At 38.8% G+C, this 17,765-nt stretch overlaps 1 long non-coding RNA gene across 1 annotated transcript in view; it reads left to right on the top strand.

Moving 5' to 3' along the window:
- Window positions 1-15,560, top strand: part of LOC118913606 (uncharacterized) — a 38,355-nt gene extending 22,795 nt beyond the window's left edge. Inside the window, exons 2-3 of the long non-coding RNA XR_005025273.2 lie at window positions 12,858-13,005; window positions 15,429-15,560. This is a non-coding gene — a long non-coding RNA (uncharacterized LOC118913606). The remainder of the gene's footprint in view (window positions 1-12,857; window positions 13,006-15,428) is intronic.
- Window positions 15,561-17,765: the final 2,205 nt, after the last annotated feature.

The raw sequence follows: 17,765 nt of genomic DNA, 5'->3' as shown, positions 1-17,765 counted from the left end.
ATACTTAAAAAGGCCCCATTCTGATGTTTCAAACTAACTTTTATATTTGAAAAAATATTTTTAATTTCAGTTTTTTGCATTTACATTTTGACCTTAGAAAATTTATGCTGTAAGATAGAGTTTCAAATGTATTTCTGTCTATGGTACCCAGTTTTTCTTGTTCTTTTCCCCAGATTTGTTGAGATATAATTGGTATATGACATTGTGCAAGTTTAAGGTATACACTGTGTTGTTTCATACACATGTATTGCAAAATGATTACCACCATAGCTAGTTAACACTTCAGATTACATAATTAACATTTTTTTTGCGCTGAGAACATTTAAGATCTACTCTTTAGCTACCTTCAAGAATATAATACAATATTCTTAACTCCAATTACTATGCTATACATTAGATCCAGAACTTACATCGGAAGTTTGTACCTTTTGACCATCTTCACTGCACCTCCCCTTCCCCCATTCCTGCTTCTGGCAACTAACAATCTGATCTCTGTTTCTATGAGTTTGGTTTCTTTACATTTTCCATATAAGTGAGATCATAATATTTGTTTTTCTCTGACTTATTTCACTTAGCATAATGCCCTCAAGGTCTAGCCATGTTATTGCAAATGGCAGTATTTTCTTCTTTTTTATGGCTAAACAATTTTCTGCTTTTATATATATATTCATCCATCAGTGAACTCTGAAGTTGTTTCCATGTCTTGACTTTGGTAAATAAGGTTATGAACATGGGAGTGCACGAATCTCTTTTGAGATCCTGTTTTCATTTCCTTTGGGTACATACCTACAAGTGGAATTGCTGGATCATGTGGCAGTTCTATTATTAATTTTTTGAGGAACCTCCATGCCATTTTCCAGAGTGGCTGCACCATTTCCATCTTCAGTAACATGTACAAGATCTCCCTTTTCCCCACCTCCTTGCCTGCACTTGTTATCTCTTGTCTTTTTGATGACAGCCATTCTAACAGATGTGAGGTATATGTCATTGTGCTTTTGATTTGCATTTCCTTGATGATGACTGATTTTGACCATCTTTTCATGTGTCTTTTGGCCATATATATATATCTTCTTTGGAAAACTGTCAATTCAGGTTTTTTGCCTGTTTTAAAATTAGATTATTTGTTTTTTTGCTTTTGAGTTGTATGAGTACCTTTAATAAACAGTGCTAAGAAAATTGGATATTCACATGCAAAAGAATGAAAATAGATCCTTATTTTATACCACTCACAAAAATTAACTTGAAATTTGAGTAATGACTTAAATGTTAAGACCTGAAAACATAAAACTCCTAGAAGAAACCTTGGGGGAAAGTTCCTTGACATTGGTCTTGGAAATGATTTTTTGGATGTGACATCTAAAGCACAAGCAATAAAAGCAAAATAAACAAGTGGGACTACATCAAACTAAAAAGCTTCTGCACAGCAAAAGAAATGGTCAATAAAATGAAAAGGCAACCTATGGAATGGGAGAAAATATTTGCAAACCATGTATTTGGTAAGGGGTTAATATCCAAGTACATATAAAATGAACTCATACAACTTAATAGCAAAAAATCAAATAATCCCATTTAAAACTGGTCATTCAAAGACTGTAAATAGACATTTTTATCATCCCTTCATTTCTGAAGGACAACTTTGCCAGGTAAAGTAATCTTGGTTGGCAGGTTTTTTTCTCTCAGCACTTTGAATATACCATTCTATTCTCTCCTGGTCTTCAATGCCTTTGCTGAGAAATCTGCTGATAGCTTTATGGGGGTTTCCTTGTATGAGAGAATTTATTTTTCCTCTTGCTGCTTTTAAAATTCCCTCTGTCTTTTATTTTAGACAGTTTTATTATAATGTGATTAAAACTTTGGGGTGAATTTTAGATTGAAATTTGGTGCAACTTACTAGGTGCACTGGCAGCTGGGAGGGCTCTGGATGCTGGCTTGCACTACTATGACTGCTGGGTTTCACCCTGGACGTAGAGGCTGGTAATGGGGGCTGGCTAGGACATGTAAGTACAGAGCTGGAGGTGCTAGCTGGAGGTGAGTGCAGTAGTTCAGGCCAGTGACAGAAGAAAGAGCCTGATCTAGGCTCATAAGTAGCTGTGGGAGCACTGGCTGCTGGTGTGTGCCCCCATGGCTGCAGAGTATGGAGACTGGTATTAGGCTGGTAGCATACAAATGCACAGCTACAGTAGCAAAAGTTACTGCAGAGCAGATCACTGGAAACTGTGATAGTTTTTGCTCCATGGTTGCTATTGGGATCCCCTCCTTTTCTTCTTTGTTCCTAATGGTTTTTATGTCTCAGTTTTGGTGGTCTGGGTGGGTGAAATTGAAGTGGGATCTTCATGCAGTGCCCTGAAAGGCTGGGGGAGCTGATTGTTCTTTCTTTCCCAAAATGGCACCCTCTTTCCAGCTCTTAACAGGGGAGCTCCTTGTTAGCATGAGCCAACTTGGGGGATGGGATAATGTAGGCAAAATGGCAAAATGAAGCTGTCTTTTTCTCTTTATTTGTGGCTATTCTCCGTTTTTTTTGTTCTAGTGTTGGTGAAGTTTTTTTAAGTGGACTTCAGAATGCTCCTAGAGCTGATTGTATTCATGGATAGATATGTAATTGTTTATCTTTGCTGGGAATGGAGTCTGGGGTCTCCTGTGCTGCCATTTTGGTGACTTCACCCCATGCTAGCCATTTTACCCAGATTTTTCACTACCATCTTTTACTTGCCAATTTGAAATAAGGCCTTTATTGAACAACAAATTCTTACATGTGTTTGGACCTCTTTCTGGCATTTCTTTTCTGTTCAGTTGTGACATCTGTTTGGTTATGCTTCAATATCTCAATTTTTAATTATTATTACATGGGTACATTTAAATATCTTTAGGCTAGCCTTCCCCTTTCCTTCTTTTCATAATTATCCTATGTTTGTGCATAATATATCCTATCTGAATGATGGCATCATCTTGTCTAGTTAAAATAAATTGTTTTGATGTTTTTAATAGGATTATGTTAAATTTATAGGTATAACATCTATAAAATATTGAATATTGTGTCAAAGATTATGATACGACTTTCCAGTTGTTCAAGTCTTCTTTTACATCCTCACAGAATTGAAAACATTTAATCATATAGATCTTGCATGCTTAAAAAGAATTTCCATTGTAAAATGGATAGACTTTCTAATTGGTTGTTGGTTTTATGAATGAGATATTGATTTCTGTATATTAGTATTTCAATTAATCACTTGCTGAAATTTTCTTGTTCATAATAGCTTTTTAATGAATTTCCCTAGGTTCTCCAGGTATGTGATCAAACCATATGCATATAATTCAACTTTTTCCTAATTTATATACCATATGAGTCTTTCTCTTTTCTCTCTGGCTAATATGTGCAGAAAAATGGTAAGATAGTGGTGGTGATGATGGACATACTTGTCTTGTTTTTACCATTAATAAAATACTTCTTGTGTTTCTTCATTAAGCATGATAGTAGCTTTAGTGCATATGTTTTACTATTTTATGCATATATTGCATATTGGATGGAATAAGAGGCATATATTTTATCATTTTAAGGAAGTATCTATATATTCCTATTTTTATTAAAAGCTTAATTTTATTAAGGGCAGATGTTGAAGCATAAAAACTTTTCCAGAATTTTTAGAAAACGATGTTTAGATTAACAAGTAAGAAACAAAATGGAAAATACTAATATGTTTGATTAGACTAAAATTAAAAACCTCTGCTCTTCAAGAGAAACCATAAAGAAAATTAAAAGACAAACTACAAACTGGGAGAAAACATTTGCAACAGAGGAAATGCATGTAGAATATACAAAGCACTCCTACAAATTAATATTTTTCCTATGAGCTCTACACCTTAATAAAAAAGACTTAAAACCCAATAGAAAAATAGGCAAAAGACATAAATAGATGGACGTTAAATTTTGTCAAATGTCTTTGCAGCATATTGAGAGATGATCTTTGATAATTTCCTAACAATAAATATATATAAAGTAAATAAATATATTTTTAATTTCTGGAATAAATCCTACTTATTCATTTAACGTAATTCTGAATTCTATATGAGACTTCAGTATGTATTTTCTGAATTACATAGGCTTTATGTATTTGTTTTCATGGTGATTGGAGGTCTGTATGGCTATCAAGGTGATTCTTTATAAGAAAAATACATCTTGAGTGTTATTGTTGGGGGTGGTGGGTACAGACATGATTTATAGATATTAGGATTTGGCTTTGAGCACGTCTGCTCTCTGGATCCAAGGTGACCAGGTTCCTCTCCTATGAGGACCAATACAGACACACGTGCACTTTGGGAGGTGAGAACAATATCCGAGCATTGGATCAATTTAGGTTCACTTGAATATCTGCCTGAAGTTGGTGATCCTGGGGAAAGGTCCAACTGTAAGAGTTTTTTTCTAAAAGCAGCTAATAGCCTTTTCCTTGTATTTTTCCTAATCCGGAGACTGAAAGCATTGCCTAGTCTGTCCATCCGCACAGAATGAGCGCTTGAACTTAAGTTGTTTAGGGGTTAGGCTATCATTCCTGTTGGCAGCTTGTTCCCTCAAAGGATGCAAATCTGTGTTATAAGTACAATGTAGAGATACAAAACTGAATGCCACATAGAAACCAAATACCTCACTCTACTGCTCAACAATGTTAGGCTCTGCCAGTATTGCCAGACAGCGCCTGGGAGGAGTGGGGCTGGCTTTCTGTCCTTTGACTTAGATTGTCCAGGACTCTCTGCTTGTCTGGGCCATGATGCCAACCTACTGTTGCTATTTGTATAATTTTTGTTCACCTGGAGAATAAAAAAAAATAAGGAAACTTTGTTTGAAACAACATTCAAAATTAGGCCATTTAAACAAATGCTTATTGGTGCTTTGTTCTAGAGATGAAGGAAAAATTACACGAGCTTCGTAGATTTTCAGCTTCTGTTTCTGTCATATTAACTATTCATTTTGAAAACAGTGTTCACATATTCTTACACTCATTCTACTTAATAGTTCCCATTACAACCTTGATGAATTGTGGGTGTGTGTTTTACAATTGATTAAAATCTTAAGTCACTATTAACGTGTACACTAGACCTTGGAAAAAATTTTTTTTCTGGAACATATATATCTTCTATTTGTCTTGAATAGAAAAAAAACCATTACACACAATCTTATTCCCAACTAGAATTATATTTTGGCTTTCAATTTTTATCTGTATACTTCTGGAAATTGTTCCTGTATGAGTTCCATACCAGGTAACAGAGACAGGATATCCACAGTAACTCCGGCATCTTTTAGTGTTTTGTTCTCTTTTTGATTCCTTCACAGCCATCTCAATTCTTTTATTGCAGCTGCATAAATATACTTTACAGATCTCACATTCCCCCAAAGTCATATTAGAATCCAAATAAAATCATACCAATACAATAGCAATAAGATCTTGAAACAGAGTCATATATCAGCAGAGCTAACAATGTTTCCTTTCAACTTTGAGTCCTAAGATTCTGCCGACATCGTTGTGATAAAGGGAGCAGTAAAATAACGGATTTGGACTTTCTTAGGGTGATGTGGCTGGCATGAATTCTCGACATTACACTTTTAAAGTAGGTTTTTTGGTGTTGGGGGGGAAATCTTGCCTTGGTGACTGACTCTTCCAGAAGGAGTTGTGGTGCATGTGAGAAGGAGAGTCAGAGAGGGGCAGGTGCCAGGGGGAATTAGAGCTAACCCCGGGGCTGACTAGGATGGTAGGAGGACAAAGCAGACAAGTGTCCCTGGGATGAAACGCAGCTCCTGGGGGAGCAGCCCCAGTATAAATTCTCCCAGCCTGTTTTCACCCAAACCTCGTTTTCACACAGGACGCCAGATTCAGCTCTGGTCTTGGCCATTTCCTAGCTTTCACCTCCAGAAAGTTACTTCCCTTTTCTGCGTCTTGTATTCCATGTCATAAAAATGAGAAAAATACTGCCAATTTCCCGGGGTTACTGTGAAGAGAAGAAACACAGATAACAAGTGCAAAACTCTCAGTCTACCAACTGGCACACAGTAGGCACCTGATACATGTTCTACCCTCTCTCTGGGTCGCTTTCTCACCCTGTCCAGTGCCCAAGTGCTTTGGAAGGTGCAATACCAAGGGCGTTAATGCATGAAGGTCTCCAGAGGCAGACTTTGATTGTTTTCACATTCATCTTCTAATTATGATCACTTCATGGCCTTCATTCTAGTAGAAACCAAACTGTGTTCATGCAGACCCAAGAAATTGCAATGAATTTCTTCAGAGTAAATATTCAGAAGGTTCCTGGTACCCTTCCCAGAACATAATGGGGTTTGGTAAATAGAACCTGTTTTGATTTCACAGGTCCTCAGTCTCACTGACTTGCTGAGATGTACTTGAGTTGTTTGGGAGCTGTGATCTCCATACAGACCACTTCTGGGCATGTGCTTCAGTCCCCACAACCATGCTGGATTTTCTTGCAGTGCATCTTTACTTCCATTCCCATTATAAAGTCAAGATACTTTTTTTAGCTCTGGGTAAATGGAGTGTCCTTAATTTTTTAACCTCATCTCCTTCCTCTTCATTAGGCCATGTCTAACTCATCCTTTCAATCTCAGATTACCAATCAAATAAGCAGGAAAACATCCCTAATCCCCTAAACTAGGCTTGGCCTGCTATTAAATGCTATTTTAGTCCTCTGTCCTTCTTTTTGCCAGTATTTATCAGAATTATAATTAAAATGATTATGTCTGTATATAGTGAACTTTTATTGTTTCTCTGCTCTGTTTTTAGCAACATGTACAGTTCTTGGATCATGAGAGGAGATCAATAAATACTCATTGATTGAATGCACTATATATAAATAAACTCACCAGTCTCAGAAATGATGAATAAGGCATTAAATGGGTCTTCACTCAAGTTTCAAATTCGGCATTAAATCTAAAACTTGGCTTTAGTGAAAACTCCAAAGCTTTCTGGGTGCTTTCCCAAGTGTAGTGCTACTTGTGGTAAATCTATCCCCATGAGGGACAGTTGTCAGGCACCGGACTGGTTATTTTAATTATACATGGGAAAACAGTGAGGTTAAAAGTTTCCCTGGTATTCCCAGTTTTCTAACTTAGAATAATTTTTTGTGCTCACTGGAACAAATTCATAAAAAAATTCTAATTTATAGTCTATAAAATACTGACATTTTATTCAACTCAACTAACTCTATTGAGTTACTGTGCTCTGGGCCACTAGTTCTCAAACTTTACTGCACATCAGAATCAGCTGGAGCACTTGTGAAAACCCAGTTGGCTGATCTTCAGGGACATCAACATCACTCTCATCAACTGATAAAACTAGTAGGCAGGATGTTATCAAGGACATAGAACTGAACAACACCATCAAATAGGATCTAATGGGCATTTATAGAACACTCTATTCAACAAAAGCAGAATAAACATTTTCTTCAAATACCATGGAACATTCATCAAGATAGATCATATCCTGGGTCACAAAACAAACATTAAGCAATCTGAAGAACTGAAACCACACAGTGTACTCTCTGGCCATAATGGACTGTAGCTAGAAATCACTAACAGAAAGACAAGGAAATCTCCAAGCTCTTAGAAATGAAACAACACACTTCTGAATAACCCGTGGGTCAAAGAGGAAATCTAAAAGGATATTTAGAAATACATAAAGTGAGTGAAAGGAAAAGCACAGTATATGAAATTTGTGGGTGCAGCTAAAGTGGTGCTCAGAGGACACAAAGTTTACATTAGAGGAGAGGAAAGATCTCAAATCAATATGAAGCTCCTACCTCAAGAAGTTAAAAGACAAGATGAAAATAAACCCAAAGCAGGAAGAGGGGTGCTATCAAGGTAGCAAAAATAGGTGGAATTCAAAATAGAGAAACATCCGAGGAAATTAATGAAGCAAAACATGGGCTCTTTGAAACGATGTCAATAAAATTGATAAACCTCCAGTGAGATTAACAAAGACAAAAATAGAGAAGAAACAAATTACCAATATCCTTAATGACAGGAATATGATTATAGACCTGCAGCCATTAAAAGGATAATAAGAGAAAACTACAAACAAGTTTACATTCAAGCAATTACAACCAATTCCTCAAAAACATCAATGTACCAGAACTCAGCCAAGAGGAAATTGATAACCTGAATAGACCTACAATAATGAAAGACATTGAATTTATTATTTAAGAACTCTTGAAAAAAAAATCTAGTCCCAGATGGTCTATTGGAGAATTTTGTCAAACATTCAAAGAATTAATACAAATTTCATATAATCTCTTCTAGAAAACAGAACATGTGCCAACTCATTTTATGAGGCCGGTATTTCCCTGATAACAAAACCTAGATAAATGCCCTCCCACCATACAAAATTCCACCCAATAACTCTCATGAACTCAGGTATAAAAATCCTCGACAAAATTTTAACAAATCACATACAACAATGTATAAAAGGAATAATAAAGCACATCCAACTGGGATTCATTCCACATACACAATGTTCACATATACATCTGAAACTCAGTCAGTGTAATACACCATACCAACAGGCTAAAGGAGAAAAATTGCATGGCCTCACCAATTTTAAGAAAAAAGCATTTGACAAAATTCAACACTCTCTGTACACTAGGAATACAGGAGAACTTCCTCAAATTCAGAAAGGACATCAACAACAAAAAAAATACAGTTACCATTGGTCCTAATGGTGAGTCTAAATGCTTTTCCTCAAAGATCAGGAATAAGTTAAGGAAATCTGCTTTTATAAGTCTGAAGTCCTAGTCAGTGAAATAAGGCAAGAAAAAGAAATAAAATGTATACAGATTGGAAGAGAAGACATAAAGATGTCTTTATTTGCAGACGATGTTTGTTTATGTAGAAAATCCCAGAAATCTTAAAAACAAACAAAAAAACCCCCAAAGTCCTAGAACTAATAGTACTTTATTAGTACTTTTCAGAATACAGGATCAGCACACAAAAATAAATTGCTTTTCTATATACTGAGAATAAACAAGTGGAAACCAAAATTAAAAGCACAAGACCATTTACAGTTGCTCCAAAGAAAATGAAATATTTAGATATAAATCTAACACAAACTGTACAGGATTGGTATGATAAATATGATAAAATGCTGATGAAATAAATCAAAGACCTAGATACTTGGAGAGACATACTGTGTTCATAGGAAGACTCAACATAGTAAAATCTTCCACTCTCTCTAAATTGTTAGATTTAACCCTATTCCTATCAAAATCCAAGCAAGCTTTTCTGTAGACAGCAACAAGCTTATTCTAAAAGTCATGTGATAAGAAAAGGCTCTAGAATAGCTAAAACAATTTTGAAAAAGAACAATAAAGTGGGAAAAATGAAAATTTATTGATCTGAAGAAATTTACACATTAATTTGTAAGTCTCAAATTAGAAATTACCTAAATTAACCTTCCATAGGTGAATAGTTAAACAACCTGTGGTACGTCCATACCATGGTATACTACTGAGCAACAGAAAGAAATGAACTACTGACACACATAATAACTTGGATGAACTTCAAGGAAATTATGCTGAGTGAAAAAGCCAATATGTATATTGCACGATCCATTTGAATGACGTTCTTGAAATAACATAACTACATAGATGGAAAACAGATGAGTGGTTGCCAGGGAGTCAGGTGGGAGGAGGAATGGGTGTGGCAATAAAGGGGTAGTACCTGGGGGTACTACAATTAAATATCTTGATTGAGGTGGTGGTTACATGAAGTTACACATGTGATAAAATTGCATAGAGCTACACACACACATGCACTGAGGAGTACATGCATAACTAGAGAAATCTAGTTATCTACATGTATAACTAGTGAAATGTACCAATGTCAATTGTCAGATTCCTAGTTCTGAAATTGTTCTAGTTACACAAGGTGTTAACATGGGGTAGGGGAGGCTGGGTAAAAGGTACATGGGACCTCCTTGTAAATTTCTTTGCCCCTCTGTGAATATATAATTATTTCAAAAAACAACCCTGATTGCTGAGACTTGCCCCCAATAGTTTTTGATTCAGTAGATCTGGGATGGGGTCTGAAAATGTGTATTTCTAACATGTGCTTCGTTGATTCTGCTCTGGCAGTTTAGAGACCATGTGCTGAGAACCACATAGCGCTCGCAGCAGACTGTGGGAAATAGGAAGATGAAAAGCAGGAGTTTCTAGGGTCAATATGTTTATAATTCAGTGAGAATCAGACAAGTGAAAAAGTATCTATAAGACAAGTAGATCTAATACAGATCCAGAAAAGTGATCGTTGTAGAGGTATCTAAGGCATAATAGATTAAAACCAAGGGATCAAAGGAGACCTCATGGAAGGGGGTGTTTGAGATGCATATGAAGGGATGAGGAAAATTATGATATGCACAAGGCTGGGGGCGGGGGGAGGGGAGGTGTACATTTCCAGCAGAACAACTGCATAAGCAAAGGCAATGGGGACAGAAAAACATCACTGGATTATTCAGGGAACAAAGCTTGAGAGAACCTGAATGAAGTAAAGGTAACGTGCAGGGGTGTAATGAGCAAGCAGAGGAAAAGTTTAGTTGTAATCCGTGTTACAGAGGACCTTGCATGCCAGGCAAAGAACTTTGTACCCAATATTAAAAGCAAAGGAGAGCCATTGAAGCTTCCTGAAAATGTCATTGGAATTATTGGTACCTGGTATTAAAAAGGTTTGAGGTAGTTTTATTAATAAAAATACAAAGTTTTGAGCCCAGCTTGTTATGTCAGAATTAAGTGTAATGTGGTGATCAACAGCGTAAGTTTTAGAGTCCTGTGAACGTGGGATCCGATTCACCACCTACGTGCTGTAGAATCCAGGACATACAGTTAACTTCTCAGATCGCATTAGTCTCATCATATTTAGTCCCTCATAATATGAAGGTAACAAACCCTACATCAACTGTTGTTAGGTTTACAAAAGATAATGGTCATAAAGTACTTGTTATCCTACTTCCATAATGGATAGCTATTATTATTATAATAATTATTATTATGTTTTATTAGAACCTAAAACACTTATTTAGTTTGAAGCATAATATGGAGATATTTTGCCTTAGCTGGTATGATAATATACATATTTCTTGAAACAATTGAGATAATACAGAGTTCATGCTTTGAAATTTCCATGTATACACTATTAAGCTGGCCCTTTGTGTTAATATAACACCATATATTCAAATATTTTTCTTATAATAATAGACACACATGTATGTTTTATTTGATCCAATAATTAAAATTGGTTGTATTTAATACCAGGTACCAATAGTGACCTAAATCTACATAATACTTTTTTCCTATTTCTCCAAAGATATTTCTATAGATATGCATATTTAAATAAATGTTGCCAGTTTAATATGACTTACAGCATTGTTGTAAATTACTTCAGAATAGGTAAGGTGACTTTCTGAACTTGCCTTTAGCCTTCATTGTCACATATCTGCTTCTGAAGGAGTAGTTTTCAACCTCAGATATACATAGGAATCACTTTGGGAGTTTTCAGAAATTCTGATGCCCGGGTTATATCCTGATTGATTACCAGAACCTCTGATGGTGTGAACCACACTCCAAGATCTCTGTTGATTTCAATGCAATCAAATCTGCAAATCAATGATTTAAATTAGTAGTATGGCTTTCAGATCAACAGTCTGGTAAGAACATAGAGCGGATGGGGTGAAGCCAGCAAAGGGGTAAGGGTAAGCAGTTGATGATCGATCTCCCAGTGACTGCGCATCAATCAAACCTGAATCCAACCATTTTTACTCAGTGCCTATTATCTGCAAACCATGGTACTGGGGGACATAGACATGAAAAGTACAAGACAAACACACACCATTAAATTAACATAGGCTAGACTCCACTGTATCAACAACACGAGTTAAAAGGCAGTAGAGTATAACATTAGAGATCAAAATGTCAAGATTCTGAGGTGTAGAGATAGAGTGAATTCATTTCCTAGCACTTTTTTCTTGGACCTGGGTCCCCAAAGGCCTATGCTTATTTCCACCTACAGGCATTTCCTTCTGCTGCCTCCACATCTGGAATGCCTTGCCTCTAACTCTGCTACCAAGACCCTCCTGATCTACAAGCCCTTGGCTTCCCCTCTGCGTTTGTTCTCACACAAAGCGTTCCCGAAGCCTTTGTTGCAGTTCACGCCTGCCTTCAGTTCTCTCTCAGTCTGAGCTTCTGCATCTATCCCGGGCCCTTCAGTCTGCTGGGCTCCAGTAATCACAGCATTGAGTTTCCTTCTGAAGGGTATGCTAGGCTTTAGAACACCAGGGCTTCATCAGCCATCTTCTGCTAAGATCAGTTACCTGGAGAATGCTCTTGCCCTTGGCAGTGCAAGAGAATAAAGAATATGTAAAAAAAAAAAAACCTTCCTATGTTAATCATAAGAGCTTAGTTTTCCCTCTCATCAGTATGACAGTCTCAGGCCAACTGGAAGTAGAACAGAAACCATGAATTCTGTGTTAATATCACTAAAGTTATGTGAATAGCACATTACTTCTGAATCCTGGTTTGGTCTTTTAGAGTGGGCCTATCAGAGTTGACTTCCAGTGGAGATAAAATTGATTCCTTGTCACTGCAAGCACTTACAGCGTGCAGGCCCATACTAGGGGCATGACAGATGCTGGCTGAATTGAATTGAATTCCCTAGTCTTAGAGAAATACTGTCACTGAAGAAGAATATAGTTAATTCTCATAAGACATGAAGTATTGCTTCCAAGTTCTCATTGACATATCTGAGCTGAGTGGATTAAAATACCTACTTGACGATACAATTAATGATCTGTGTTATTTTATTTCATTTTCCCATGCAGGTTACCAGGGCTGATTCCAGGCAGAATTGTGAATTCAGAAGACTATGTCTTCATTTTCTCCCCTTTCGTGACCTGACACTTGTCCCTTGGTTAGAGGCCACTGGGCTTTCCCCCTTTCTTCACTCCATCTATGTATACAAATGTTCAGGTCTGAAGCCCCATTCTCCCTAGGCAATTCCTGCTACTTCCTCAAAATTGACTAATAAGATAAATAGTAGACAAACCATTTGTTTAATAAAACCCAATCTGGCTAATGTGTTCTTGGGAAAAGGTTAAAGCCCCAAATCCCCTTTCCTTCCTCAAGAACTCAATTACATTTAATTATTATCTTCTTGAGACCACACCTTTGCCTAAACTCGAAGGAGTAATTTTTAATAATGAGACTTTCAAGTCAGAAGAAAGGGTTTCTCTATAGAAAAGGGAAGGTGAAGGAAGGAAGTTAGTGTTTGTTGAGCAATTACTCTGGGCTGGTAACTTTGCTACAAGCTAAATACACATGGTTTCATTAGATCTGCCACACACCATCCAGTGAGAGAGGTGCTGCTGTTATCCTGATTTTATACGTGGGGAAACTGAGACTCCAGGGAGGTTAAGTGACCTCCCCAAGGTGAAACAGGGAGCAAATAGTGAAACTGGATCCACATTCTCTCCACTATGTCTTCCTGTGTCCTGGAGCTGAACTGCTTTCCAGGTTTCAGAGACCCACCGGCACTGTAAGGAATACAGACCAGGCTGAGCCTGCCACCTTCCAGTAATCAGTCTCTGTTGGCATGTGTGGGGCTCCCACCTGTGAGTCTTTGCCTGCCTTCATGGTGGCACTAGGCGCAAAGCTGAGCTCCTCTGCTTGACACGTAGCTACATGCTGTGGTGCAGCGTACCCACATGTGCTGAGGGTGTAAGAGGCACATGCCACAGAGCATCTGCATCTGGCAGCTCTGTGTTGGTGCAGAAAGGACAAAAAGATCTCTGAGCCTTGTTTTGGAGACTGAAAGTCAGTTAAAAGAAAGGCCCAGGCTGGCTTTACTAGGAAGCCACTTTAGTTGAGCCTGAGGTTGCTGCCTGTCCAGCGGGATGTGAAGCAGTGCACGAAGGTGCACGCATGCTGTGTATGACAGCGTTTGTGAACTCTCGAGCCCAGGCGCAGTGAGCACTTTACCGGGGACATCATTGGAGATAGGGAGTCACGTCTTACAGCCTCCATTTATATGGCGCTATCCGCAGCTCACTGTCACCACAGCTCTTCTGAATCTGCCAGGCACTCCTGTCCCCTCCCGGGTTGCCCTCTCATTATTCTCTAGATGCAGTTGTTTCAGGTTTTTGCTTTGAAAGTAGGTGAACCATCAAACTCGGACGGCACCCAAATTCAAGAGAAGGGTGCAGACCACCCTGCTTATCTGGGGCTTCCCAAGCTCCTGTACCTCCTCTGTCTTCACAGCCCTTTTGCCCTGCCACCCAGGTGCACTATTGGACTTATCCCGCTGACCCCTGCCTGGTGACAATCGGACCTGACCGATCAGCTATTTGTTTGCACTTACGAAACTGTCAACAACACAATATTTGCAATCTTTTGGAGTGTGTGTCATCTAAGCAAGTGTGAAAAAATAGTCATGTTTACTCTCTCTGTATCATCCTGTTTCCCCAACCCTTCCCCAAGCTAATGGCCAGGCTTTTTTCCAAGCAGCAAAAATTGCTTGAAGTTTCTGCTCGTTTCAGAATCTTAGTTTTGTCATTATTGCTGTTAAGACTAAGCTCAGAGAAGACGTTTTCCTGGGTGTTCTGAGAGGGAAGTTGGGGAGATGTTTGCAGAGAGGGGAATAGTTAGAATGTTGGTAGGGGCTTGTGGCTCATGGCCAGTATTGTCCTGGGGTGGGGAGAACATTTCAGAGGCTTAGGTGCTTCCAGGCAGAAGCAGTAAGGTCTTGGGATATGAAGAAATTCTTTGGATTAGGAGACTGGGCATCTCTGGTAACCAGAGCAGATCAGTTAGTTACTAGAGGAAACTCCCAGATATCACATCACGTAAAAAAGACAATGATGGTGGTGGTGAATTAAATACTTACTGCATATTTAAGTGCCAGGCATTATCCCAAGAACTTTGTATGTAGCAACTCATCTAACTGTCTGATAACCCTGAGGTAGATGCTCTCATTATCTCCAGTAATTGTGAGAGAGGTTAAGTAAGTTACCCAGTGTCACACACTTGTAAGTGGCAGAACCAAGACACTACAAAGCTAGGTAGTGTAGTTCCAGAACCTTCAAAGAACATCATTTCTGACCTCTCTAAATGACACCGGAGACCTTTCATGAACTTGAGTTGGAAGTGGCAGCGAGTAGGAGGAAGTTCCCACCACCTAGTGGGACAGAGATTTAGTTTCATTTAGGTTCTTAGAAAGAAAATAAAGAAATACGACACTTCTTGTATTCCTGGTTTGTGCACCAAGATTCAAACACTTTTCATATATAAAATAACTTATTTTCTAAACATTAGCATTACCACCAACAAACACAAGGGAGGAGTGGACTTCAGAGCACACGGCTAGTTTAATCGTTCATATTTTGTTCTCTCATCAGGCCTGCTGACTCTCCCTAGCTGTGTGGCTCTCTTAGGAGACCTCTCCCCACTGAGACCTACGGGGGAAGCACAGCTGGATGGTAAGTGAGCTGTGTGCCCCTGAAGATGATTGCCATGGCAACCCCATGAAAGAGGGCCGGTGATTCTGTGGTGAGGAGGTGGGCAGGCCTTTGTAGAGACATGCACAAATGCATGTGCATCGATTAGACAATTCCTGGTGTTTTTCAGTATTTGAAGTATATCATTATATTAAAACAAAATAAAGCAAAAAACACCTTTTGAAGAAAATTCCCCTCCTTTCATTACCAGCTAGAGGGCATGCTTGAGGTAGTATTTTCCAAGGAGAAATGACAGAGGAGGAATAATTCAGATACTCCAGGCAGCTATGATTTCAGAATGGCTTGGAGCTGTGGGACGAACCGTGAGGGAGAGGGGGCAGCTACATGGATTTTCTTGCAATCCTTTGAATAGGTTAGGTTTTCCTTACCTCTGTCTCTCTGTACTTGTTGGGCCTTTTGTCCTGAAGTCTCTTTCTCTATGCTTCTCACGGCGAGCTTCTCCTCATCCTTCATGCCTCAGTTCAAAGTCACTTCAGGCAGCCTTTCCTGACTACACCTTCTGAAGTAGGTCTCTTCCTGTTCTGTCTCTCAGGATCCTGCTTTGTGGCCTCCATTGTACTATTATAATCCTAAACATTTTATTTGCTTCATTTTTAATCAAGCTATTTATTTGATTGGATTTGCCCTCTCCCTGTTACCCTCCTGTCATGAAAGCCCCATGGGGTTAGAGACCATGTTCGTTTTACTCACTCCTGTACTCAGCACAGTGTTTAGCACAGAGAATGTCATTTTTTCATATTTGTTGGAGAGTGTATGAATGAAACTCCCAGGGCTCAGGCTTGGATATACAAATGCAGTTCCTGTTTCCTCCACGTGGTAGTGCTGCACTTGAAAAATGCCTCTATGCTTACATTCACTTTGCCTCAAGACAATTCTTTTCCCGTTACCATCTTGATTTGAGCCTTAGGCTTCAGCAACATGGACGTTGACTCGGTTTGCTCTGTGTCAACCTGATTCTCCACCACAGCTTTTTATTTTGGTTTTGGCCATTTAAACTGCTTTTTCCCAACTTCTGCTGCTTCCATTCTTAGCAAAAGCTCCTGTCATTGTCACTTGACTTGACTGGGTCTTCCTTTTTTTCCTCTCCTTTAAACTGCCATAGCAGATGAGTTCCAAATAAGATAAAAGTAATTTAATTGAACAGAATTAGCTATACTCCCACAAAAGAAAAACAAGAAGCAGATCCTGGCATAATTTGATATTAGGGTTTCAGTCCCAGGCAAGTTCACTCTGGATTTGGTGAGAATAACAACAATGAACATTGCAGGTGAAAGGGTTTATACCAAGCTTTATTCTCATGGTGGCAGGTTGAGTGTTAGAGTCACGTCTGCCTTCGGCAAGTCAGCAATCGGTCTCCATCTCTGCAGAGCACTGGGCGGAGCTCTTTGTATAGTAACACCGACAATAATGGCTCTTTGCCAATGGGTGTGTAAGCATTAATCTAGTGGTAGGCCAATTACATCATCGAGCAAATTAGAGTCAGGTGAGGATCCTGGCCCTGGGACTTCCATTTTCCCTACACTCCATCCCTCCAGGATTTTCACCTTAAAATCTATTATAAACTCTCAGTCTTCCATGGTGGTCCCTGTGAGAGAAAGCTGGAACATTGTAACCAGATTCCACAATAGCAACAGAGCATAACAACAACATACAGATAAAAAGTGTGGTACATTTCACAAAAATTACAATAACCCTCAAGCCTCAGATGGAGTGCCACCAAGTGGTCATTCCAGCTGTATTCAAACCACTTCTACTCAGTTGGGTTCAGGACTTGCACTTCCCATGGGAGGCCAGTAGTGGAAATGGTAGGGAGCTCCCTGCACACCCAGCAAGCAGCAGGTCTGCTAGGGGGCATGCCCAATCCACAAAGACATTAGAGATTAACCTTAAGGGTGATAAGACATATGTTTTAACGACACTATCATAGGCAACTCTTGTCCACCAGGTAGGATGCATTCAAGAGAGCGGTTTTGTGATAGGACCGTGGCAGGAAGAGGGTCCTGTCTTGGTCTAGTATCCCATACTTTTACCCCTCTCTGTGGGGGTTACTGAGGGGTCTATGTATAGTGCTACTAGAGGTACATGCACTGGCCATAGAAATAAAACAAAACTCCCCAGAAAGATATTCTTACCTTCCAGCTGTTTAGGGTACACTACCATGATCCTTAGGGGTGACTTTGCTGTTACTTCAGGAACACACAGGAGGCCAGCATCCAG

This window comes from Manis pentadactyla, chromosome 1 (genome assembly GCF_030020395.1).
Source record: "Manis pentadactyla isolate mManPen7 chromosome 1, mManPen7.hap1, whole genome shotgun sequence".
Classification (NCBI taxonomy): domain Eukaryota; kingdom Metazoa; phylum Chordata; class Mammalia; order Pholidota; family Manidae; genus Manis; species Manis pentadactyla.
Note: the sequence above shows the minus strand (reverse complement) of the source record. Positions and strands in the feature narration are given on the sequence as shown.